This window comes from Eurosta solidaginis, chromosome 3 (genome assembly GCF_040869045.1).
Source record: "Eurosta solidaginis isolate ZX-2024a chromosome 3, ASM4086904v1, whole genome shotgun sequence".
NCBI lineage: Eukaryota > Metazoa > Arthropoda > Insecta > Diptera > Tephritidae > Eurosta > Eurosta solidaginis.
Genome location: NC_090321.1, coordinates 180300844 through 180327557, shown reverse-complemented (window position 1 = coordinate 180327557; position 26714 = coordinate 180300844). Strand labels below are relative to the sequence as shown.

The 26714-nt window shown below is 38.4% G+C and overlaps 2 protein-coding genes across 12 annotated transcripts in view; one reads left to right on the top strand and one right to left on the bottom strand.

The window, feature by feature from the left end:
• NaCP60E (Na channel protein 60E) overlaps positions 1-26714 on the top strand; it is a 641026-nt gene that overhangs the window by 312702 nt on the left and 301610 nt on the right. The gene's annotated exons all lie outside the window — the stretch shown is intronic.
• Tpc2 (Thiamine pyrophosphate carrier protein 2) overlaps positions 1-26714 on the bottom strand; it is a 535063-nt gene that overhangs the window by 313111 nt on the left and 195238 nt on the right. The window lies entirely within an intron of this gene.

Genomic DNA, 26714 nt, shown 5'->3' with positions numbered 1-26714 from the left:
CAAACCACCACACAAAAAGGTAACACAACCTAGTTAACACCGACTTCGCAACCGAGGTCAGCCTGATATATATAGCAGCAGAAATAATATTGCACGCAACCGCAGCAACATACGTGTTGCTAAACACGGCTACACAAACAGCTCTCGTCAACATTTGCTCACCACACCTCCACACGCCAACTCAAAACGGAAAAACATTGGTAACATTATGAATCCACCACCACAAAAATATCAATACATGTAACACGCAGCATCACTCACCAGCAACAACGGAGCAGAACATCAGCAACATCACTGCTTGAGCGAACGGGAGAGCCGATGAAATTTCCCCCACTGGCGCTCTCATCATCCCACCTGCCCGTATCATCATATTATGCATTTTTTCTTCTAAGTAATCACATTTGCGTTTTTTTCTTCTTTAAATTCTTCATATTTTTGTAAAATTTGTATAAGAATCGAAGCTGTAAGATAGATTTTTTTTTATTTTTGCAAAATTTATTTGCTTTTGAATTTATTTCCACTGATTGCGTTTTCTTTTTAATTAGTTTACATAAGCAGTCACTTGTGTGCAAAAGGTCATAAGTAGGCTTCAGTTAGATATTCTATTTGGGATTTTTCTTCTGCTTTGTTTACAATAAGAATTTTTAGACTTTTGTAGTAGAATTTTTTTTCTTAATTACATTAATTGAGTTAGTCACTTCTAATGAAACTTACTCATTCCACTTTTGCACACAAATTTCTTTTATTTTTGTAAACATTTTTTTTTGTCAAAGTTATGAATTTTAATTTGTTTCTTTTGATCATCAACGAGTAACATTATTATGGAGATTTTTTTTGCAGTGGATACATCTGCTCACGGTCATGAACTTTAAATTCAATTAATAATTTCTTTTTTTTTCACTTTTTGTGATTGCACTTAACCTTTTTATTTTTCACGTAATGTACTCGCGCGATTATCTTTTCTTAAATTTTTTATTTCACAAAAATTCATATTTTTTACGTCCGCGCAACCGAAGTAAAAATCGGAACTAAAAGAAAACTTAAACATCAAAAAGACCAAGAACTAAAACTGTCCTTGATCTTGGTTATTCGGCCAATGCCCTACTAACTGAGTACCCTACATGTATTGTTGTTGTATATTTTTCTTCACTTTCAGCTTAATACGCCGTCTTTGGTACCAAACCCGTTTGACAAAAGCGAGGTGAGTTCACGCTAATATAATAACATATATACACCACAGGTACATATATTTATTTTTTTAATAACTAAACGTACACATATGTATGTATGTACATATTTAGAAGAAATTGAATTTGCATACATAGGCTTTGTGCAAGGAATATTAAGCAAGATCAGAATTTATGAAAGTTAATTTATAGGACTTAGTTGAATAATGATAAATTATAATTTTTTTTTTGCTTTTGAAATAAAATAATTAGAAATAACTTTTGTTGGGGTAAGCTGTCAATTGATGATCGTTAGAAGAATTGAATTTCGTTTCTTGGGTTAAACCATTAAGTTAGGAAGATTTATTTTTGGATATTTAAATTTTTACGTGAGTTATATACTAATAAAGAATTTGGTATGATTTTATGAAATTATCCGGATACGTTTTTATTATATGGGTTGAGGATTATTATTTTTCATACATAGGTAATTTCAGCTACAACATGTCTGGCTAAAGGCCGTTTCTTTGTTGGTGTAGGTGTTGCCCTTGCGGCAACTGATGGTAAGTTGGGGTAGTTGAGGGAAAAGATGGAAGATACGTAGATACCTAAAGACGGACATTAGTCAGGTTCAAGGGGACTCTACTCGGGAAGCGGAGCCATAGTAGAGTCCAAAGGCTGTTCACATCTCGTGAACAGGAGGGGTGGGAAGGCTCCACCTGACTCGGACAGGCTTTCTCCCGCTTTCCTATATTTATTTTTCTTTAGTTTGTTTAGATACTTTCCCTCAGGCATGAACTCAATTTTGCTATGTAACTGTTGGGGAAGGAGAAGTGGCAAGAACCGCTCCTCAAAGCCGACGAGCCTCAGCCGGGCTACTACCATGCCACTCCGCCACTCCTCCTCTCCCGCACCAGGCAGTTACGTAACACCTTCGCTTAATCTCGTCCAGTCTAATTGGGACGTCTACGGAGCAAGCTTCAAGGGATGCGCCCTTTTTAGCTAGTTCGTCCGCTTTTTCATTCCCATCTATTCCCATATGCCCTGGGACCGAATATAGATGTATGCTTCTCCCTGTACCGATTCTCTCCAGAGACTGCTTACACTCTAACACGCATTTAGATGCTGTGCTATGCGAGATTATTGCCTTAATTGCTGCTTGACTGTCAATATAAAAGTTAACACGGTTGCAGCTTAAGCTATTCTCTTCCAGGGTTTCTACTGATTTGGTTACGGCAAATATTTCCGCTTGGAAAACGTTACAGTAATCCGGCAGCCTGTAGGATCTGCTTATTTCCGGATCAGCGCAGTATACCCTACTCCTTCCACTACTTTTGAACCATTGGTGTACACATGTATCGCCTCGTCCGCCATTTGCGCACCCTTGCGCCAACCGTCCACCTCTATTGTGGCCTTAAGATCTCCCTCGAAGCGCAGATAGGGAATCAGGTAGCCTGTTCGTCTTGTGATTGATGGCGCTATACTACTATGGCCATATGGTCGGCGCTCAAGCTGCCCCGAAGCACCGAGCCTGGTTGCGGTCGTGAATGCTTTGTTCTTTGCTACCAGGTCTACAGGTGGAATGTGCAGAATGGCATACAGTGCAGCCGTCGGGGTTGTTTTCAGGGCTCCCGTAATGCTAAGCATCGATAGTCTGCATACCCCCTCTAATTTTTTGAGGTATGTTGTTTTATGTGTGGCTTTCCACCAAACAAGAACTCCATAGTATAGAATAGGGCTTACAATGGCTGCAAAAACCCAATTAGAAAGAGAGGGCGATAGGCCCCACGTACACCCCAGCATTCTTTTACATGCATAGAGTGCCGTTGAGGCCTTCTTGACCCTCTCCTCCACGTTGAGCTTCCATGACAGCTTACTGTCTAGGATGATTCCTAGATATTTTGTGCAAGGTTTCTCCTGTAAGGTCACCCCTCCTAACTTAGGCCTGGTCCAATTTGGAACCTTGTACCTCTTTGTAAACAAGACCATATCCGTCTTCTCCGCATTGACTTTCAACCCGACATTAGATGCCCAGGTATGAATATCCCGAAGCGCCCGATGCATCAAAGAACTAATCGTTGGAAGGCACTTTCCACTTATGACAATTGCAACGTCATCTGCGTAAGCCGTAAGTTTTACGGGTCCCTCATCGAATTGCCTGAGCAGTTGGTTGATGACCAGCGTCCACAGCAGAGGTGATAGCACCCTTCCCTACGGCGTGCCCCTGTCCACTGATTTCGTGGCCTCGTACAATCCCCATTGTGATGTAATCTTTCTGCAATTTAACATGCAGCAGATCCATCTGATTAAGGCAGGATGTACTTTAATGTAATTAAGACCATTCATAATCCCCCATTTTGCAACATTATTGAAAGCCCCGGCAATGTCCAAGAAGACTCCTAGAGCATACTCCTTATATTCCAGGTATTTCTCTATGCTTATTACCACCCTATGCAATGCGATGTCTACCGACTTGCCTTTGGTGTACGCATGCTGTGTTGTGGAGAGCAGCTTTTCATCCACGTTGGACTTTATGTACACATCTATCAGCCTCTCAAAGGCTTTGAGCAGAAATGATGTTAAGCTAATGGGTCTATAGTCTTTGGGATACACGTGACCGATCTTCCCCGCCTTTGGTAGAAAAGCTACACGAGCAGTTTTCTAAGAGTGCGGTACATGATTCAGTCTTATGCACCCATCGAATATTATTTTAAGCCATTCCACGACCGCCCTACTTGAGACTTGTAGCATGGCCGGGAATATACCATCTGGGCCCGGCGATTTAAACTTAGAAAATGTCTTCACTGCCCACTCGATCTTGGTATCGGTCACCAAGCCCGGCACTACTAGCTCCGTGATCGAAGTGTGAGTGATGTCTGCTGGCTCTTCTAAATCGTATCCCGATGGGAAATGTGTATCGAGAAGTACCTCAAGGGATTCCTCACTATTACGTGACCATTCGCCGTTCCCTTTCTTTATTAGTCAACTTTTTTCAACTCGTTTTTTCGCTAGAGCGCTCTATGTCCGTACAGAAACTTTTCCATGAGTTTCTCTTCGCCCTGGTAATTTCACGCTTGTAGATCCTCAGTAGATCCCTGTACTCGTCCCGACGCGCTTCGCTTTCCGCGGTCTTCGCGAGCTTAAACATTTCTTTTACCTGTCTTCTTAGTAGACTCAGCTCATTGCTCCACCATGGCGGCTTTGCTTTTCCTCTGAATCTGCTTAGAGGGCAAGCTTTGTTATACGCAGTCATAAGCGTTCTTGTTAGGAATTCATTCGACTCCTCCAGTTCCTCCACATTGGCAACCTCTTTGGATTGTCCCAGTTTTGTTTCTACATGTTTCTAGAATTTAGTCCAGTTCGTTGGCCTAGGGTTTCTAAAGGCTCCTCCCTTCTCTACCCTCTTTAGGGGGATGCTGAAGCTGATATACGCATGGTCGGAGAAGGATGGTCTATCAAGAATCATCCAATCATACCTTGATATATCACGCTCGGAGCTCAATGTAATATCCAGAACATTGCTGGATGTTGGACCAATGTATGTAGGGACATTTCCCCTGTTGGCTATCTGCAAATTGGTTTGCAGGATGTAACAAAATAGAGATTCGCCTCTTTCGTTCGTATCTGCTCCTCCCCACGCATTGTAGTGCGCATTTGCATCTGCGGCTATAACCAACCGCACTTTGCGCCCTTCCTCATGTACGAGCCTTTTGCACTCCATCGGTGGAACCTCCGCAGCATGGGCCATGTAGCAGGACGCCAGGATAAATGCCTGCTTATTATTTTGCTCAACGGCCACCGCTACGAGATCCTCAGTGGTGTAATTAGGCAGCATATATGAATGCAGCTGTTTCCTTACCATTACTACAGCTCGGACCCGTCCTTCCATTTGCGCGCAGTAAACGCCAAACCCGCGCGCGCTAAGTCCAGAAACCTTTCCTCCCGATGAGAGCCACGGCTCCTGGATCAGCGCCACGTCAAACGAAACCTCCTCAAGGGTTAGGAGGAGTTCGCTCGACGCCACTTTACTGTGTTGGAGGTTTATCTGTAGGACTCGCAGCACCATTGGGCTGTTTGTCCCCCTCCAGCACCTTCGTCTTGACGTCGTCGTCCTCCCCTTGCCCTTTTGGTTTAGAGTATTCGAGGCCCCCTTCAGCCTCACGTGACTGTTGTGCCGGGTGTTCCTCTGTGCGAGTCACAGCACCATTTAGCGGTTGGTGCTCTTCTAGCACGTTCGTGGTGACGTCGGAGACTTCCACCTGTCTTTTTTCCTTAGGCTTTTGAGGTCCTTTTCGACTTCGCCCACCTCTAGCGTGTTAGGGTTTTATCCTCGGGACTTATTTTCCTGAGTCGCATGTAAATTTTGCCAGTGCCAAAGGACGACTCCCAGAGGAAGCCGGAGTAAATTAGTCTATCCTGCTATAGACGAACTCTAAGCCGGTAAGAAAAATTGAGTGTGCCATGACTTACAAGCTTACATCACACGTATCGAAGCTTTATTGACGCCTATGCTGCTGCCATTTTGCACACGATATCAACCGAAGACAGTTGCAGTATTGCGTTAACAGCAGAGAAGTAGAAACGCCCTACAGTGGCCTCTCGCCTTTCACTTACACGATTCTCAACACATTTAACTGAGACCGTGAGAGGCAATCTTGGATTAGATGAAACAAGAGCTTAGAGCAAAATAGCGGGAGTGCATACGAATCATTCAAATTGAACTAACCGAAACTTCAATAAATGACACAGGAAAAATGCTCACATAGTTTCTTTATTATTTAACAGCTATATAACTCGACACTCATACATACAAATATAAATAATATACTCAGCCATATATATGTAAATACAGATTGTGAAAATTGCTAGATGTACACAGTTATTAAGTATTTCATAGACCAAGTACGACAGCGTGCACGACAGGGCGTAGACGCAACCATTTCAGAGGATTTCGAAAATAGAAATCACCGCATACTGTGCCGAAATATACATATTACATTGCGAATGACAAACAAAAGCAAAGCAACGAAAAAAAGCGTTTAAAATTTGGACGCGGCCTTCAACTTTCATCCAACCACATGGTAAAGCAACAAATGTTGTAAATAAGCAACGAAACGCGCAAGCCAACAACAAAAAGTGAAAATTGAAAGCAAAATCAGTTAAGGAAAAATAAACCAAAAATAACAATATCAACACAAAAATCTTAAAAACAACAACAATCACTACAAATGCACGAATAGGCGCACACAGACACAAATACAAACAAAATTAAAATTTTTGTGCGCCGCTGCAGCTGCAATCAAAAACGGAAGCGTCAGTCGCAAATAAAATACAGTTAAAATGCTGAAGGGCAAAACGAGAAAGGCAAGCGGTGAAGAGTGAGAAGAAGAGAAGAGTGTTTTGTGTGGGGTAAACGAATTATTGTAAGGCTATAAGCAAATTTTTTTTTATGAGCGACAGCGGCAACAAATTGGGCGGCATAACAAAATGTCATCATGAATGCATAAGTGAATTTTCCGCCATGGCGTGCGAGGGACAGCTGAAATTGTAATGAATATACGAAAATAACAAAAAAAGCTCATACAAAATTTCGAGGGAAGCAAACAAGTTTGCGCGAAAACCGCTTATGGTGCGCGGTAGAAGAGAGTGCTGGGCACCCCACCGTCTTGAGTAAGGATAATCGTATTCAACTACTTAAATATTGTTCATTTTGCCTAAAGTAAACACGGCGAAGGAAAATCAAAGAAAAATAGCATAGAAACAACAAAATAGGAATAATATTGTTTAGCAATAAAAACAGCATGTTTGCTGTGTAAGAATTATTTTAAGAATAACGAAGTAGACAAAAAAAAATTTATTTTGCTAGCAACAATATGAAAATTCAATTTGGTACGAAACCCTCATCCGTCAGTGGTTTTAGCAAATAGAGTTCATTTCATTTCATTTTTATTGAGCATTTTTCTTATACCTATCTATTTACATATGTAGCAAAGTTACAATAGCAAAATAAAAATAAAAAAGTTTAACATTATGAAGTATAAACTAACGAATGCATAATATGTGTATGAGACCGTGTAGATATATTGTTATTATGTTAAGCTTAACACAGTGACAAATGTCATATCTATCAAAAATATTGAAACATTAGTGCAGTGGGGTGACTGCTAAATATTGAAATTAAGTTATAATTTTTTTAAAACCTACATATGATTTTTAGCCCAATTACAAGATGCTAATATTGGAAAAGCTAAAAGTAAGTAAAAGAAAAAATAATGGTGTAGGTATATAAAATAAAGTAAAGAAAGTTACTACTATTATTTTCGTTTAGTCTCTGTTATTAAGCTGCTTATTGAATAGGTCGTAGCAAAACTTCGATTTCATTATGTGAGAAACTCAGAAGAAAGGATTTCACACATTTTGTAAATTGTAGAATATTCCTCATGGCCCGAATTTCGGATTTAAAGGGAGTTTACAAAGATCTTAAAAAAGATAAGTCAAAAATCTAAAAGTTTTATGCAATACCTAGCGGCTTGTATACCAGATTAAAGACTAAATTTGACAAGGAGTCTACATTTATGTATAACCCAAAATTATGTACTCAGCTGTACGCTTCTATCGTATAGGCCATTTCGTTTCAATTCTTTGACACTAAGTATTATATAAATTGGCAGCTCTGCTTCTGTCCATATCTCTAAAATGCAATGAGATATTAACGATTCATACCCGATGCTATTTTCCAAGCCCATTTAAAAAGGTGTACTAAATTTCTTCCAAATCGGTTGAGCAGTTTCCGATATAGAAATGGATATACAAGGGAATATATCGTTAGCTTAATGTGAAAATGTGCAAGTCAACTTTTACGAATTTTACAGGAGACGAAAAAAATTAATAACTTTTGAAATAACCTTCTTTTTTCAAAACTGTGAATGAGGATACCTTACTTGCAATGCTTTTGAGTGTAAAAGCTTTGAAAAAGATAAATAAAAATCATGTATGCCAACCCAGCAGCTATTTTATGACTTAGCAGAATTTCCGCGCTCATAACAAATTTTTTCTAATGACTTAGCACTTTTTACTCAATATGTTTTCCCATCACTCCTCACTTTTAATGATTGAAATAAAACACTAAAGCTATATATTTCACAAAAAATACTGTCACGGATATTAGCATCACTAAATTATCCCATCACTAAGGCGATGCTAAGGCCATGCCAAGCAGTATTTACGTTAATAATCAAATCAAGTATACACATATATAAGGCAGCCCAGAGAGATGTCACACACAGATGTATTTACTTATACCCCTATGTGCGCGCGAGAGACTGTAAACTACAAACATTCACATCAATAATTCAATCTTTATGTATGTACATAAACGAATAAATAATTGCGTCTACACATATGTACGTATACGAGCAGCGGAGCGGCAATGCACAAACACATGCATATATCTTATCTGAGTTGTCACAAGAGAGAGCAATAATTTGTGCACGTAGTTGTGGCTGGCGATTTTGTAGCCGAAACAACTAGTAAGTTCTGGAAATCGAAGAGCCTAGAAGTATGCAGCGTAAACTATAAAAGCGGGGCAAGCGAGTAAGAAGTAATTCAGTTTGAGTTGAGCTATCAATCAGTTTGATTAAGCACGCGATCTGGCGGCCAATAGTAGAGTTTCATTTGAGTTATCAATCAGTTTGGTTATTAAGCCAGCGAGTAGCAAAGTATAAGTGTTATTGTGAAGTACTTTAATAAAGGCCATTTTTCCATTATTCAATATTGGAGTTATTTATTCAACAGTTTAGTGATTCGAACTTATCAGAGGATTGCAAATAAGAGGATTTGCAAGTAAATTCGTTACAATTGGTGTCAGAAGAGGAATTGTTGAATAAATTCCAGAAGACAACAAGGACATGGCAAAGTTCAGTGAATTAAAGATCCAGCAACTGAAGAAGGAGTTGGAGAGCCGTGGATTGAATACAAGCGGCGTTAAACTCGAACTTCAGGCACGGCTACGAGAGGCAATGGAAGCAGAAGGAATTGATGTGGAAGAGTATGTCTTTCACCTTGATGGCGAGGAGACAACAAAAATTGAAGAGAAAAACGAAACATCGCAGACGGTTACCAGCACAGACTTGAACATGATATTGGCTGCAATATCTGCACAAACATCGACAGTAGCATCAATGTCGTCGCAATTGGCATCCCAACTGGAAGCGCAAGAGGCGCGTATAACAGAAATGTCATCGCAAATATCCACCAACATGTCATCTCCACTGGAAGAACAGAATACATATATTGCATCACAATTGGAAGAACAGAAAACACACATGGCGTCACAAATTAAAAAAAAATAAATGTAAGGCGCGATAACCTCCGAAGAGATCTAAGGCCGAGCTTCTCTTCCAATTTGCGTTGTGCTCCTCTTGATTTTTCCCTACAAATTGGCCGGACGGGACCTACATGTTTTATGCCGACTCCGAACGGCATCTGCAAGGCAGATGAGTTTTCACTGAGAGCTTTTCATGGCAGAAATACAATCGGAGCGCTTGCCAGACACTGCCGAGGGGCGATCCCGCTTAGAAAAATTTTCTTCTAATTGAAAAATCTTATTTCTAAAATTTTGATGTTGCTTTGCCCGGGAGTTGAACCCAGGGCATACGGTGTGATAGGCGGAGCACGCTACCATCACACCACGGTGGCCGGCACAGGAAACAAAATTCTCATCGCAGCTGGAGGCTGTTAGTGAACGACAAAATAAAGTGGAGGCCGAGATTGATGCTTTGAAAGATCGGATTCAGGAGTTACAATTGAACCGTCCAATCACTTCAACGTCTACTCTGAAGGTAAAATCCCCAACGTTTGATGGTTCTGTTCCATTCCAGGTATTTAAGCTCCAATTTGAGAAGACGTCGACAGCGAACAACTGGAATGATGAAGATAAAGTTGCAGCTCTGTTCGTGGCATTGAAAGGGCCAGCAGCCGAAATCCTACAGACGATTCCCGAAGGAGAGCGGAACAACTATGAAGCATTGATGGCCGCTGTCGAGAGACGTTACGGAAGCGAGCATAGGAAACAGATATTCCAAATTGAGTTGCAAAACCGCTACCAAAAAGCAAATGAGACATTGCAGGAGTTTGCTTCAGATGTTGAAAGGTTGGCTCATCTCGCAAATGCGGACGCACCCGTGGAATACACCGAGAGGGTAAAAATCCAGAGTTTTATAAATGGCATACGAGACGTGGAAACGAAGCGAGCTACATACGCGAACCCAAAACTGACATTTTCTGAAACGGTATCACATGCATTGACTCAGGAAACTGCCTCCCTATTAAGTAAACCAGCATATAAGGCTCATCGTGTAGAAGTAGAAAGGCCAGAATGGGTAGACACAATTTTGGAAGCACTGAAGGGATCACAACAGAAAAATGCCGGAGTTATTAAATGTTTCAAGTGTGGCAACCCAGGTCATATTGCACGACATTGCAGCACCGGCCCCAATAGCTCCAACAATGTGGGTGGCCGTAAACGCAGAGCTGAAGGAGATGAGCAAATCTCCAAGTCCACTCAATCGTTAAACTAAAGCGAGTCAGCCGCAAGGGGCGACAGCAGGCTCCCTCAATTGAATGCCCCATAATCTCTATTTCACAAATTGGAAGAAGGTCAAACAATCTTACTGTCGGAGGACATGTGGATGGAAAGGAACGTTTACTGACTGTAGATGCGGGTGCATCTCATTCCATCATTCGAGCGGATTTAGTCAACAAGAAGATAACACCATTGCATGGAGCAAGATTGCGTACAGCCACTGGAGAAGACAGCACGGTTCTAGGAGAAGTATCATGTGAAGTCGCAATTGGGAACGTCACGGTAGTACACAATTTTATAGTGGCAGAGATTGTTGATGAAATCATAATTGGAGTGGACTTCTTAATCGACCAGGGCATCAAGATCGACATGCAAATCAAGACGATGCGATATAAGAACATGGATGTACCACTTAATTTCGGCTACGAGAGAGGCTACAGCAGTAAACGAGTGCTGGTGGAAGAGAGTCAGCGAATACCACCAAAATCCGAAGCAGTCATCTGGGCAAAGGTTGATGGAGATTGTGGGACAAACAAATTGTGGGTTGTCGAAGAAGCAAACAAATCAGCACTGAACATACTTGTAGGAAAAACCCTGGCTATGACAAAACAAGATGGACGTGTTCCGGTAAGAGTACTCAATGAGTTCAATTCACCACTCAAACTGACTAAAGGAGCTATTTTGGGAAGATGCCAAGAGGCTGAAGTAGTTATTAACTGTGAACAGCTCCAGGAACACGTTTCAGCTAGTAATACTAATCTTTCAAATGACATCACGGCATGGACGCAGGGGCTAGAGGAAGCATATCAGAGTAAGGCAAAACAACTGCTCCTAAAGTACGCGAACATATTTGACCAGGATGGTTCTAAACCAGGCCGCACGAACGTTGTGAAACATCAAATTGACACTGGAGATGCGAGGCCGATCCGTCAAGCTCCCCGTAGTGTTCCACTGGCGAAGCGGGAAGTTATGAGTCAAATTATACAAGAAATGAGCGACATCAGCGTCATCGAACCATCAGCTAGTCCCTGGAGCTCACCGGTAGTACTTGTAAAGAAGAAGGATGGAAAAATGAGGTTTTGCGTGGACTACCGGAAGTTGAATGACGTTACGAAAAAGGATAGCTACCCATTGCCAAGAATTGACGACACTCTGGACTCGCTCTCCGGTACGAAATGGTTTTCCACACTGGACTTGAAAAGCGGCTACTGGCAAGTGGAGGTAAAGGAGGAAGACAAAGAGAAAACAGCCTTCAGCGTCGGAGATGGTCTTTGGCAATTTACAGTAATGCCCTTTGGACTATGTAATGCACCAGCTACTTTCGAGAGACTCATGGATCAGGTATTGAAAGGACTACATTGGAAAACATGCTTGGTGTACCTCGACGACATCATCGTATTGGGCAAGAATTTCGATGAACATCTTAAGAACTTGGAGGAAGTTTTCCAAAGAATAGCTGGCGCTGGTCTGAAGTTAAGTCCCAAAAAGTGTGCGCTGTTTAAAAAGGAAGTAAATTATTTGGGTCACAAGGTAACGACAGAGGGCATCTGCACTGCGAACGAAAAGATAGAGGCTGTACAGGATTGGCCAAGACCACAGAACCTACATGAATTAAGTTTCCTTGGGCTGTGCACATATTACCGCCGATTTGTACAAAATTTTTCCAGCGTAGCCCATAGCCTCCATGAGCTTACAAGAAAAAATAAAGCTTTTGAATGGAAGAAGGAGCAAGAAGTGGCTTTCCAAACATTGAAGGAGCGTTTGTGCACTGCCCCAATGTTAGCATATCCGATTCCAGGAGCAACATTTATTCTAGATACAGATGCGAGTGGATATGCTATAGGAGGCGTTTTATCACAACTGGTCGATGGATAGGAGAAGGTAGTTGCATATTACAGCCGTTCGATTGGAAAACCAGAGAGGAACTACTGCGTTACGCGGAGAGAGCTGTTGGCATTGGTAGAGTGCGTTAAACATTTTCACAAATACCTCTACGGCCAGCGATTCCGTGTCAGGACAGATCACGCAGCTTTAAAATGGCTACTGCAGTTCCGTAACCCGGAAGGACAATTGGCACGGTGGATCGAGCGACTACAAAGCTATGACTTTTCCATTGAGCATCGAAAAGGTAGTACCCATGGAAATGCCGATGCAATGTCACGAAGACCATGTAGTTTGGAATGCAAGCACTGTTCAAAAGCTGAGGCTAAAGAAGACATTATAGATGCCCGGCTAATGAATATAACATGTACAGATGAATGGGACAAGGAACAGCTAAGAAAGTGCCAGCTAGAAGATGCAGATTTGTCACGTGTTATGCAAGGGCTCGAACGAAATGAAAGACCAAACAGAGAAGAGATGTCAGCAGAGAGTCCCATTGCGAAGTCATATTGGGCACAGTGGAACAGTTTAGAATTGATATCCGGTTGCCTTCATCGAGTATGGGAGAGTGAGGATGGTAAATACAAGAATAAACTGATAGTTGTTCCCAGAAAGAGGATTCCTGATGTGCTCAGAGAGCTGCATAATGGTCCAAGCGGAGGTCATCTTGGAATCACGAAGACGCTCGAGAAGATTAAACAGAGATTCTATTGGGTTGGTTGCCGTCAGTCGGTCACCGAGTGGATTGCGAACTGCGAGGTTTGCAGCAGAGCGAAAGGGCCCAGAACACGAAGTCATGGCCAGATGAAGCAATATAACTCAGGTGCGCCATTTGAAAGGATCGCTATGGATGTCGCCGGTCCATTTCCTACTAGCAACGGCGGAAACAAATATGTACTGGTAGTTATGGATTATTTCAGCAAATGGCCAGAGGTATACCCAATCCCAAATCAAGAAGCGGAAACGGTAGCAGAAGTGTTTATAAACAATTGGGTTGCAAGGTATGGTGTACCAATGGAGTTACATTCTGACCAAGGCAGGAATTTCGAATCAGCTGTGTTCCAGGAAATGTGTAAGTCATTGGGCATTCGAAAAACACGGACAACTGCATTGCATCCTCAATCCGATGGTATGGTAGAACGATTCAATAGAACATTGGAGGAGCACTTAAGGAAAGTAGTGGACAAGTACCATAAAGAATGGGATACCCGCATACCATTATTCTTGATGGCTTACCGATCAGCAGTGCATGAGACAACGGGCCAAACCCCTGCAAAAGTAATTTTTGGCAATGACCTTAAACTGCCAGCTGATTTGAAGTTTGGAATAGATGCCAATGCGGAGAGAAATGTCAGGAAATCCACTAGTGATTTGGAAGAAGAGCTAAGAGAAATACATGATCTGATAAGGCAACGAACAAAGATTATGAGTGACAAGATGAAAGCCAGATATGATAAAGCAATTAATTCAGAAGGTTTTCAGGAAGGAGATTTGGTGCTGTTATACAACCCACAACGAAAAAAAGGTTTGTCACCGAAATTGCAGTGTAATTGGGAAGGCCCATATCAACGATGTGGTGTACCGCATACAAACCATCGGTAAACCACGAACCAAAATGAAGGTGGTCCATTTGGAAAGGCTAGCAACGTTTAGATCGAGAGATTTGTCTGATCGGGACGATCAGACTTAGGTGGAGGGCAGTGTCACGGATATTAGCATCACTAAATTATCCCATCACTAAGGCGATGCTAAGGCCATGCCAAGCAGTATTTACGTTAATAATCAAATCAAGTATACACATATATAAGGCAGCCCAGAGAGATGTCACACACAGATGCATTTACTTATGTATATGCCTATGTGCGCGCGAGAGACTGTAAACTACAAACATTCACATCAATAATTCAATCTTTATGTATCTACATAAACGAATAAATAATTGCGTCTACACATATGTACGTATACGAGCAGCGGAGCGGCAATGCACAAACACATGCATATATCTTATCTGAGTTGTCACAAGAGAGAGCAATAATTTGTGCACGTAGTTGTGGCTGGCGATTTTGTAGCCGAAACAACTAGTAAGTTCTGGAAATCGGAGAGCCTAGAAGTATGCAGCGTAAACTATAAAAGCGGGGCAAGCGAGTAAGAAGTAATTCAGTTTGAGTTGAGCTATCAATCAGTTTGATTAAGCACGCGATCTGGAGGCCAATAGTAGAGTTTCATTTGAGTTATCTATCAGTTTGGTTATTAAGCCAGCGAGTAGCAAAGTATAAGTGTTATTGTGAAGTACTTTAATAAAGGCCATTTTTCCATTATTCAATATTGGAGTTATTTATTCAACAGTTTAGTGATTCGAACTTAGCAGAGGATTGCAAATAAGAGGATTTGCAAGTAAATTCGTTACAATACTATTTATTTGTCAAACTTTTTCTAACGGTTCTGATCTAGACTCTTTTGCCGGATGGTGCGGAGACAATAATTTATATTTAAATTCAAACAAATCTTGTGTTGTGCCTTATTCCAAAAAGACAGCTGCCACATACTTTATCTACAAACTAAATGCTAAATCTGTTGTCAAGAGAGTAAAGACATGGGTGTGATTTTTTACACCAAACTCTCTTTTTTCTAGTCACATTAACTTCGTTGTTTCAAAATTTGTTGCAATGGTTGCGTTCAGTAGATGTAATACCAGCGACTTTAAGGACCCTATGACGTTGAAGGCACTTTATATATCCTTGGTCAGAATTCGTATTGAATATTACTCAATAATATGGAATCATTTCTATGAATATAACTCCTATAGAATTGAGAGTTGAAAATTTTTTTACAAAAATTGCTTTACGTATGCTTCACTGGCCATACGACCTCCCATGATATACCAGCAGGTGTAAATTGCTTGGTCTTCAGGCTCTGCATGACAGAACAACTTGAATCTCATTCATGCTTGCCTATAATGTAATAAATTTTAGCACGAATTGCTCTGATTTATCTAATTTGTTCATTCCATATATTCCAATGCGTGATCTTCGGCATAATAGATTATTTATCGAAATAACTCATAAAACGAATTGTGCTATAACTAGGACTATACATCTAGCAAATCGATTCAGTAGTGTTATTAATTTTAATAGCAGCTAATATAAGTTTAAGCTTGAATTGTTTTCTATTTTCAACTAGTCTGTAACAAAGCACGTAGTTATCGACATGTAAGAATTGAAGTAGATTATGGCCGGCGCAAAGCATTTATCAAACACCAAAAGCATGTCTCAATTGGGTAAATCCAATTTCAAGGGGTTGTGTAGGCAACCCTCTCAAGGGGTTTCCAGCGCAATATATAGCTTCTCCAACCCAATTCCAACCTCACCTACCCGTGGCGAATTCTGTTTCATTGGCAGCCGAGGCTCTGGCGACCCAAAGTTCCTCATGGAGCTAAGGGGTGGGGAGGACGGGATGACCTAGAAGGTTTAATGTGGTCATATAAATCGTTCCCGAGATGGTCGGACTAGTACCTTAATAGAGCTTTGTTACCGGAAGGTACCGGATCTATATGCGGCAAAGGACCATCAACCCAAAGCCTTCGGGGAGTGTCTTTATCGTCAATACAACAACAGCAACAAAGCACATACTTTTAGACTGAATGAATTAAATAAGTAAATAAAATGCGCGCACAAAGAAATGACTAGTAATTTAGATTGATATTATTGAATGGTTGACTTAGCACATTTACACATCATTGCAAACAGCACGCAAAAATTAACAATTAAAATATTTTTTTCTTGTGATCAATGTATTTTGAATGCAGTTTTAAAACTGCATTAAAATACAATTTTTCAAAAAAAGCGACTTAGCACATTTTCACATTAAGCTAACGATATGTATATAATAAGTTTAGTTGGCGACGCTATCGAAAATATTTCTATTGAAATACAAAGTAAAATAACTTTAGTCTGATACCCATATTGGCAAGTACTTATCGTATAATTTACAAAAAAAACTTCAAATAGGTAGCAACACCGTAAAGACTTGGTTCTACAGCGAACCTATAAACTTTCTTCCTTATTCATCATTTATATTTTTATTAATTTGAAATCAGCTAAAATTGTCGTCGCAAAGAAGTATATGATCGTAACAGCCCACAGAGTAAGGGTAGCAGCATAAGTATTACAAGTAAGGAAGTCTAAGTTCGGTTGAAACCGAACATTACATACCCAGCTGTACACTTGAAATGCTGTTGTTGTTTGTTTTGTGTGATTAATAGTGTTACAAGGCTGCGCAATAATACATATACATATGGTTCTATTCAGAACTAATTTTTCTTCGAGTTATGGCTACCGAAACATAGAAAATTGCTTAGTCACTAAAGGGGCGGTGCCACACCCATTTTTTAAATTTGAAGTTTTTCCTATTTATTGTAATAAGTTCACTTGGGAAATGAAATACCATTGATATTAAGCTCTTTTTGCAAAGATATAGCTTATTTTATTCGTCCACGACCCTTTTAAAAATATTTTATATAAAAGTGGGTGTGGTCCTTAACCGATTTCGTTAATTTTTCTTCAAAGCATTCCCTATAGTAACGGCAACCTCTCTGCCGAATTTTGTTACGATAGGTTTAACGATTTTTGATTTATGATTAATAATATTTGTAAACTTGATTTTATCACAAGTAGGCGGTGCCACGCCCATTTTAAACAATTTTCAAATTTTTATCAAGAGTCTCAATATCAGTCCACACGTCAAATTTCAACATTCTACATGTATTATTTACTAAATAATCCGGTTTTTTGTGATTTCCGAAATGTTATATATATAAAAAGTGGGCGTTGTTATCATCCGATTTCGCTCATTTTCAATACCAATCTATTCTGGGTCCAGATCAGCTCGTGTAAGAAATTTGGTGAAGATATCTCGATATTTACTCAAGTTATCGTGTTAACGGACAAACGGACGGACGGACGGACATGGCTCAATGAAATTTTTTTTCGATATTGATGATTTTGATATATGGGAGTCTATATCTATCTCGATGCCTTTATACCTGTACAACCAACCGTTATCCAATGAAAGTTATAATACCCTATGTACAACTACAGCTGGGTATAAAAATTGTAGTGAGCGTTTATTAAAATAAGCGTACCGTTCTATCAGAGTAGTGGCGTTAAAACGTACTAGCGTGAAAGCGTACCAGCAAAAAGTTTACTAGCATCAGAGCGAACTGGCATAAAAGCGTCTTAGCATAGAAACGTTTGATCATTTTGAACTCAATATAATAAATAGCCATTTCGCAGAACATCACAATTTTAAAACTGTCAATTGAAAACACTGCTCGGGGACAGAGTTAGAACTCGTACCGTCACTTAATGTGATATTTCTGCGTTTGTACGGCACAAGTGCGATTCGCTGCAGGATAAATTAACATCGCTGCGTGTAACCAGTGCACGGACTTTTAAAAAGAGAATGTTGGTAGACGAAAAATTAAAATAGTGGTAGAAGTTGGTAGATTTTTTTTTTAAAGAAAACAATAGCTGCATTTTATATTTGTACAAAACAATTCATATTTTATTGTAAAACAAATAAAGCACATTTCACGGAAATAACACTTAAAAAAAATGTAAACAAAACAAAAAAATGCATGTAAATTTGTATATACATAGCTAATGCCTATATCATACTTTCTTTTTTCCTGTATTTTGAGCTTGAAATACTGAGGAAACTTTACCGATACGTCTCAATACAACAACAATTTTCCAATGTACCAGTATTTTTCTGCCACAAAATAACTGACTTTGGCATGTTATCGTTTACTTAAAACTTTTTATATTTTCGTTCAAAATCATTCATAAAAAACTGATGAAAATAGAGCAGGAAAATATTTGCGAGCTCATTTACTACATTTCTTTCATAAACAAATTTATTTGTTGTTTGAATTTGTTCACAAATTTTTCAAAATAAGAACCGAATTTCAACAAAAAAATTGTCAGAAAAAAACAAAAGAAAAATCTAGTTCTGTATGGGTGTTATTAAATACAAGGAACAAAATCACCTTCTACAAAATACAATTTTTTATAAAATTTTATTAATTTAATTGGAGGCTGAAATAAAGTCCGTCCGATACAATACTCTTTTATTAATATTTGATTGGAAATGCTTGAAATTTTTAATCCATTACGCTTGCGGTTTTTATGTCGTCCATTATAGAGAACTACCTTTCTGCGGCTGCACTACTGTGAGATAATATTGCTAAGGAGTACATTTATTCACTCAAATATTCTTTTAGAAGACCCTTCAGTTCCCAATTTTATCCATCCTTTAAGAATACCGTCGGAAAATATCATTTCTATTATTTCCTTATCATATAACATTAATCATCGCCATTCGTTGTTAAGAATTTCCATGAAAGTATTGTGAAATGGAAAAGCTTTAAGTAAGGGAACAATCATTGTCATTTGACTAGAATTAATATTTTTTTCATCAACATTTTCCAAAAGGTGTAACTTTTAGCCTTCGAAATTGAGTCGTTTCTTAATTTCCTTACAAAGGCAAATGTTGGTAGATTTTTGGGCTTTGGTGGTAGAAGTGGTAGAAAATGAAAATGGGCTAAAAACTTGGTAGATCTACCAATGAAGTGGTAAAGTCCGTGCACTGCGTGTAACTGATCGGCAAATGTAGTCCTAGAACAGAATTGGCCTGATAGTCATGTTACCGTTGCTCACACCGCCTCGCTCTTTCACTCTTTAACACGACATCGCTTTATCACCTGTATTTCTCTCACACTCGCATATTTTGACTTCTTAATGTATTCATCTCAGTCCATGACTTCAATGCAAAAGTATTCATATCTCCAGTTTTGTTTATCAGTTTTACTACATATGTATGTATGTTTAATCGACACACACTTATGCGTAAGTATTACACTTCTCATTTCTGTGTGGGTTTTTGTGAACACTTTCTGATTTTCAACGAAGCGTAAAAAATTTCATGGAAAACGAACTAAATAAGCTTATTTGCATGTAAACTATGCTGAAAATTTAACTTTTCACACACCTTTACCTCACACATATGTATGTAAGGGCAACAATTGTAGATGTTAATATGTCGGTGCTTCGGCACAACAACTTTTTTCAAAAATGCCAGCTTTAAATCGCAGCAATAATCAACTTATATTAATGTCAGTTTTTATTAGGTTAAGCGTCAGTGATGTGGAATACACACATATGAGTGCACATTACCAGCACCAACAATAACAACTTCAAGCTTAAATATGTTTATCTGAAAACCGAGCTGCCTACACCAGCAGCGCTTAAGTGGATTTAATAGAATATTATGAATGAAATAAATTGTGAAATTTATGTTATATTTGAAAAAATGCTAAGGAAGGGAAAAAGACAAAGTGCAAAAAGACAAATACGTATTCAGCAATAACACTAATGTAAATAGGTCACGAAGTTTATAAGTCATCACAAGCGCGTAGCTCACAATTACCCACACCGTCACTAGTAAAGAATTCGCAAATGAATATTTAGTGAAATGAGTGAATGACGAAATGGATGAATAAATGATTTCTTAGTTTTTATGATTCGTTCATATCAATACCTGCTTTTCATTTAATATGTCCTTGACACATTTCTGACTTTTTCCAATAGCTATTAACGGTAACTTACCGCTGCAATATAAATAGAGAATACCATGGAACATTTCAAATCTCGGTAGTTTTTTAATTGTAACGAGTAAGAACAATTCAAAGTTAACATAATAATTAAAGAAAAAAAAACACAAACCAAATACAAAAACAAATATTAAAAACAAGTAAGGAAGGTTACTTTCGGGTGTAACCGAACATTACATACTCAGTTGAGAGCTATGGTGACAACATAAGGGAAAATAACCATGTAGGAAAATGAACCGAGGGTAACCCTGGAATTTGTTTATTTAATATGTGTATCAAATGGAAGGTATTAATGAGGGTTTTAAAAGGGAGTGGTGTATATGTGAAGGCCTGTGGACCAGGGTGACCCAGAACATCTTGTGTCGGGTACCGCTAATTTATTTATATATTTCATACCACGAACAGTATTCCTGCCAAGATTTCAAGGGTATTTTATTTCGCCCTGCAGAACTGTTTCATTTTCTTCTACTTAATATGGTAGGTGTCACACCCATTTTACAAAGTTTTTTTCTAAAGTTATATTTTGCGTCAATAAACCAATCCAATTACCATGTTTCATCCCTTTTTTCGTATTTGGTATAGAATTATGGCATTTTTTTAATTTTTCGTAATTTTCGATATCGAAAAAGTGGGCGTGGTCATAGTCGGATTTCGGCCATTTTTTATACCAATTCAAAGTGAGTTCGGATAAGTACGTGAACTAAGTTTAGTAAAGATATATCGATTTTTGCTCTAGTTATCGTGTTAACGGCCGAGCGGAAGGACAGACGGTCTACTGTGTATAAAAACTGGGCTTGGCTTCAACCGATTTCGCCCTTTTTGGTAAATTTTTGTTCGACTTATGGCATTAAAAGTATTCTAGCCAAACTAAATGAAAAAGGGCGGAGCCACGCCCATTTTGAAATTTTCTTTTATTTTTGTATTTTGTTGCACCATATCATTACTGGAGTTGAATGTTGACATAATTTACTTATATACTGTAAAGATATTAAATTTTTTGTTAAAATGTTACTTTAAAAAAATTTTTTTTTTAAAGGGCGTGGTCGTTCACCGATTTTGCTAATTTTTATTAAGCATACATATAGTAATAGGAGTAACGTTCCTGCCAAATTTCATCATGATATCTTCAACGACTGCCAAATTACAGCTTGCAAAGTTTTAAATTACCTTCTTTTAAAAGTGGGCGGTGCCACGCCCATTGACCAAAATTTTACTAATTTTCTATTCTGCGCCTTAAGTTCAACTCACCTACCAAGTTTCATCGCTTTATCCGTCTTTGGTAATGAATTATCGCACTTTTTCGGTTTTTCGAAATTTTCGATATAGAAAAAGTGGGGGTGGTTATAGTCCGATATCGTTCATTTTAAATATTGATCTGAGATGAGTGCCCAGGAACTTACATACCAAATTTTATCAAGATACCTCAAAATTTACTCAAGTTATCGTGTTAACGGACGGACGGACGGACTCAATCAAATTTTTTTTCGATCCTGATGATTTTGATATATGGAAGTCTATTTCTATCCCGATTCCTTTATACCTGTACAACCAACCGTTATCCAGTCAAAGTTAATATACTCTGTGAGCTCTGCTCAACTGAGTATAACAAAAGAAATGACAAAAATTTCAATTTTTAACGAAAAATGCAGTGCAAAAACTAAATAAATAATAGTTTAAAACCGAACTAAAAAATAGAAAATAATTTTCAATTCAAAAGCGTTTATATAACAGTAGTAGTCATAAAATCATTTATAGTTAATCACCTCAAAATAAAATTATAGTAAAATTTAAGTTATTAACAGAATAATTTAATTCACACTAAAAAGCGTGGGGTGCCTTTGACTACATTTCATATCTTTCCTCTCAGATAGGTGCCAATAGAATGATTGTAACATTCAATATCAAGGACCCACGCTTTTTACTGTGAATTAAATTATTCTGTTAATAACTTAAATTTTATTATAATTTTATTTTCAGGTGATTAACTATAAACGATTGTTTTACCTTCTACTACTGTTATATAAACTCTTTTTAATTGAAAATTATTTTCTATTTTTTAGTTCGGTTTGCTATAAAAGCGTGTTTTTTTTTAGTTTTTTTAAACTATTATTTATTTTTAATTTTTTAGTTCAAGTAATTTTAAAAGTTTTAGTCCAGAGTGATGAAACCTCGAAACGCCAGCGGTCCGTGGAAGAATCCAACCCCACGGCACCGAAAAGGGCCAAGACGCAGGGGGGCCGGACGCGGTCTTTCGCCGAAATTGCAAAGGGTCGGGAGATCATTGGCATTATAGACGAGAGCAACGAAGATGGCAGGATCCCGAAACAACAGTGGAAGTGGATCGAGGCCGCGCTCGCTACGGTGGCCGTTAAGATTAAGAAAGACAACCCTGGTCCACCGCCATCTTACACCGATGCAGTGTGGTTCCAGGGCAATGTCAAGCTAATTGCCTGTGACGACGCCAGGTCGGTAAACCTCTACAGGGCCGCCGTCACGCTGATAGGGGTGGTATATCCGGGCGCGCGCCTCAAGGTAGTGGAGGCGCGTGATATCCCCTCACGACCAAGGGCTAGAGCCTGGGTTCCAGTGACGCCAACGGACCCAGCTGACATCCTGGGGCTGCTCCAGGAGTACAACCCGCCACAGGTTTGGAAGTCAACCCGGATAAAACCGAGCTTGTCCTCTTCACGAGGAGGTACAAAGTACCAAATCTTACACCGCCAAAAATTGGGGGTACGTTCTTAGCGTTTAGCGATCAAGTCAAGTATTTGGGAGTCATTCTGTATAGAAAGCTAATATGGAGTGACCATATAGTGGAGCGATCCAAGAAGGCAGCAGCAGAGCTGTTCACATGCAAGAGGGCAATTGGCACCTCCTGGGGATTCTCCCCTAAAGTGACCTACTGGATTTACACAGCCATTGTGCGCCCGATTCTTCTTTATGGTACCTTGGTCTGGTGGCCTGCACTAGCTAAAAGTACCTATCTTAAAATGCTTCAAAAGGTGCAACGGAGTTCGGAGCTCTGCATTACCGGGGATCTAGGCTCCACTCCAGATTCCGTTACATACATACATGGATACATATATACATAGATAGATACGGGCCAAGCTAATAAAACCTTGTTAAAAAGGGCTCCAGTATGCTCTTTCGTAGATGTGCCATGCATCCACTTCTATCATTAATAAAGGAATGCGTTCTTCGCATTATGTGCAAGGTTTCAAATCTATGGCCATTTGGGGTGGTCATAAGTTCAATTGACCTTATGTCCGTTAACCTTATGTCACCCCACCATCACATTATTGCATTGTCATCGAGCCTTGATACGTGTGCAAAGTTTCAATCAAACTTATGGCCATTCAAAGTGGTAATAAGGCAAATTGACCTTATGTCCATCACATTAATGCATTGTCATCGAGCCTTGATATGTGTGCAATGTTTCAATCAAACTTATGGCCATTCAAAGTGATAATAAGGCCAATTGACTTTACGGCCAATAACCTTATGTCACCACACCATCACATTAATGCATTGTCATCGAGCCTTGATACGTGTGCAAAGTTTCAATCAAACTTATGGCCATTCAAAGTGGTAATAAGGCCAATTGACCTTATGGCCGTTGACCTTATTTCACCGCACCATCCCACTGATGCATTGTCATCGAGCCTTGATACGTGTGCAAAGTTTCAATCAAACTTATGGCCATTAAAAGTGATAATATGGCCAATTGACCTTATGGCCGTTGACCTTATGTCACCACACCATCACATTAATGCTTTGTCATCGAAATCAAATTTCTAGAAACCGGCGAAAATTAAGCTCAAAGGTTCCGTTACATAGAGGTCAAGCTAATAAAAGCATGTTAAATAATAAAGGTAATAGGTTGAACTGGCCGGTCCATGAGGACCTCACATAGACTGAATGAGACCATAGTAATTAAAAAATAAAGAAATTTGAAAAAAGTTTATCAAAAAAACAAAAAAAAATATGATTTAAAAAAGCACTTTAATATGAAAACCGTTAAAAACAAAATAGAAAAGTTTTAATGGAAAACAGGATAAATAATATAAGATTCTAAAGTATTTTTAATTTAATTTTTTAATTTAATAACAAAAATTTAAAAGCGAAAAAACTGACAGCGATTAAAAAAAATACTTAAATTTCTATTAAAAATGCAAGTCAACATAATATTAAAATAAAATTATAAAAACAAAATAGTATAATAACAATTAAAAAAAAAAACCCAAAAATAAATTTTATTTTTTAATGTAAAACCAAAGAATCAACAAGAGTTTTGAAATAAGGAAATTTAAATAATTAGAACACATAAAAAGATTTATTTTCATTTTAAATAAAAAAAGTTTAATAAAACATTATAAAAATAAACAAAAACACAATTAAAACAAGTAAGGAAGGCTAAGTTCGGGTGTAACCGAACATTACATACTCTGCTGAGAGATTTGGAGACAAAATAAGGCGAAATTACCATGTAGGAAAATGAACCTAGGGTAACCCTGGAATGCGTTTGTATGACACGGGTATCAAATGAAAGGTGTTAATGAGAATTTTAAGAGGGAGTGGGCCATAGTTCTGTAGGTGGACTCCATTTCGGGATATCGCCATAAAGGTGGACCGGGGGTGACTCTAGAATGTGCTTGCACGATATGGGTATAAAATTAAAGGTACTTACTAATGAGGGTTTTAAAAGGGAGTGAACCTTAGTTGTATATATGAAGGCGTTTTCGAGATATCGCACCAGGGTGACCCAGAATATCATCTGTTGGTACCGCTAATTTATTTATATATGTATTACCATGAACAGTATTCCTGCCATAATTCCAAGGGCTTTTGATTTCGCCCAGCAGCACTTTTTCATTTTCTTCTACTTAATATGGTAGGTGACACACCCATTTCACAAAGTTTTTTCTAAAGTTATATTTTGCGTCAAAAAACCAATCCAATCACCATGTTTCATCCCTTTTTTCGTATTTGGTATGTAATTATGGCATTTTTTTCATTTTTCGAAATTTTCGATATCGAAAAAGTGGGCGTGGTCATAGTCGGATTTCGCCCATTTTTAATACCAAGATAAAGTGAGTTCAGATAAGTATGTGAACTAAGTTTAGTACAGATATATCGATTTTTGGTCAAGTTATCGTGTTAACGGCCGAGCGGATGGACAGACGGTCGACTGTGTATAAAAACTGGGCGTGGCTTCAACCGATTTCGCCCATTTTCACAGATAACAGTAATCGTCATAGAAGCTATACCCATACCAAATTCCACAAGGGTTCGAATTATGGCATTAAAAGTATTCTGGACAAATTAAATGAAAAAGGGCGGAGCTACGCCCATTTTGAAATTTTCTTTTATTTCTGTATTTTTTTGTACCATATCATTAGTGGAGTTGAATGTTGACATAATTTACTTATATACTGTAAAGATATTCAATTTTTTGTTAAAATTTGACTTAAAAAATTTTTTTTTAAAGGGGGCGTGTTCGTCATCCGATTTTGCTAATTTTTATTTAGCACACATATAGTAATAGGAGTAACGTTCCTGCCAAATTTCATCATGATACCTTCAACGACTTCCAAATTACAACTTGCAAAACTTTTAAATTACCTTCTTTTAAAAGTGGGCGGTGCCACGCCCAGTGTCCAAGATTTTACTAATTTTCTATTCTGCGTCATAAAGTCAACCCACCTACCAAGTTTCATCGCCTTTTCCGTCCTTGGTAATGAATTATCGCAATTTTTCGGTTTTTCGAAATTTTCGATATCGAAAAAGTGGGCGTGGTTATAGTCCGATTTCGTTCATTTTAAATAGCGATCTGAGATGAGTGCCCAGGAACCAACATACCAAATTTCATCAAGATACCTCAAAATTTACTCAAGTTATCGTGTTTACGGACGGACGGACGGACATGTCTAAATGAATTTCTTTTTTCGCCCAAATCATTTTGATATATAGAAGTCTATATCTATCTCGATTAGTTTATGCCGTTACAGGGTACCGTTATGCGAACAAAATTAATATACTCTGTGAGCTCTGCCCAGCTGAGTATAAACAAATTTTATAAAATATTATACAAACAAACAAAAACACAATTAAAAAAAGGTAAGATTTATTCCTTATTATCTAATTTAAAAACAAAAAAATCCAAAAACCAAAAACTACAAAGTACAAACGAAGATTAAAAAAATTAAAAGATTTAATTTATCTATTTTTTTCTATTTGAAAAAAATTTAATTTAAAAAAAAAATTATTTTTCAATTGTTTAAAAAGGAAAAATTAATTAATTTTTCGCAAAAACACATAAGTTCCACAAATATTTGTAATATTTCTGAAGAACATTAAATAGATGGAAAAATTATACGACTCTGTTCCTGAAAGTTATGATAGCCCTCCGCTGTCT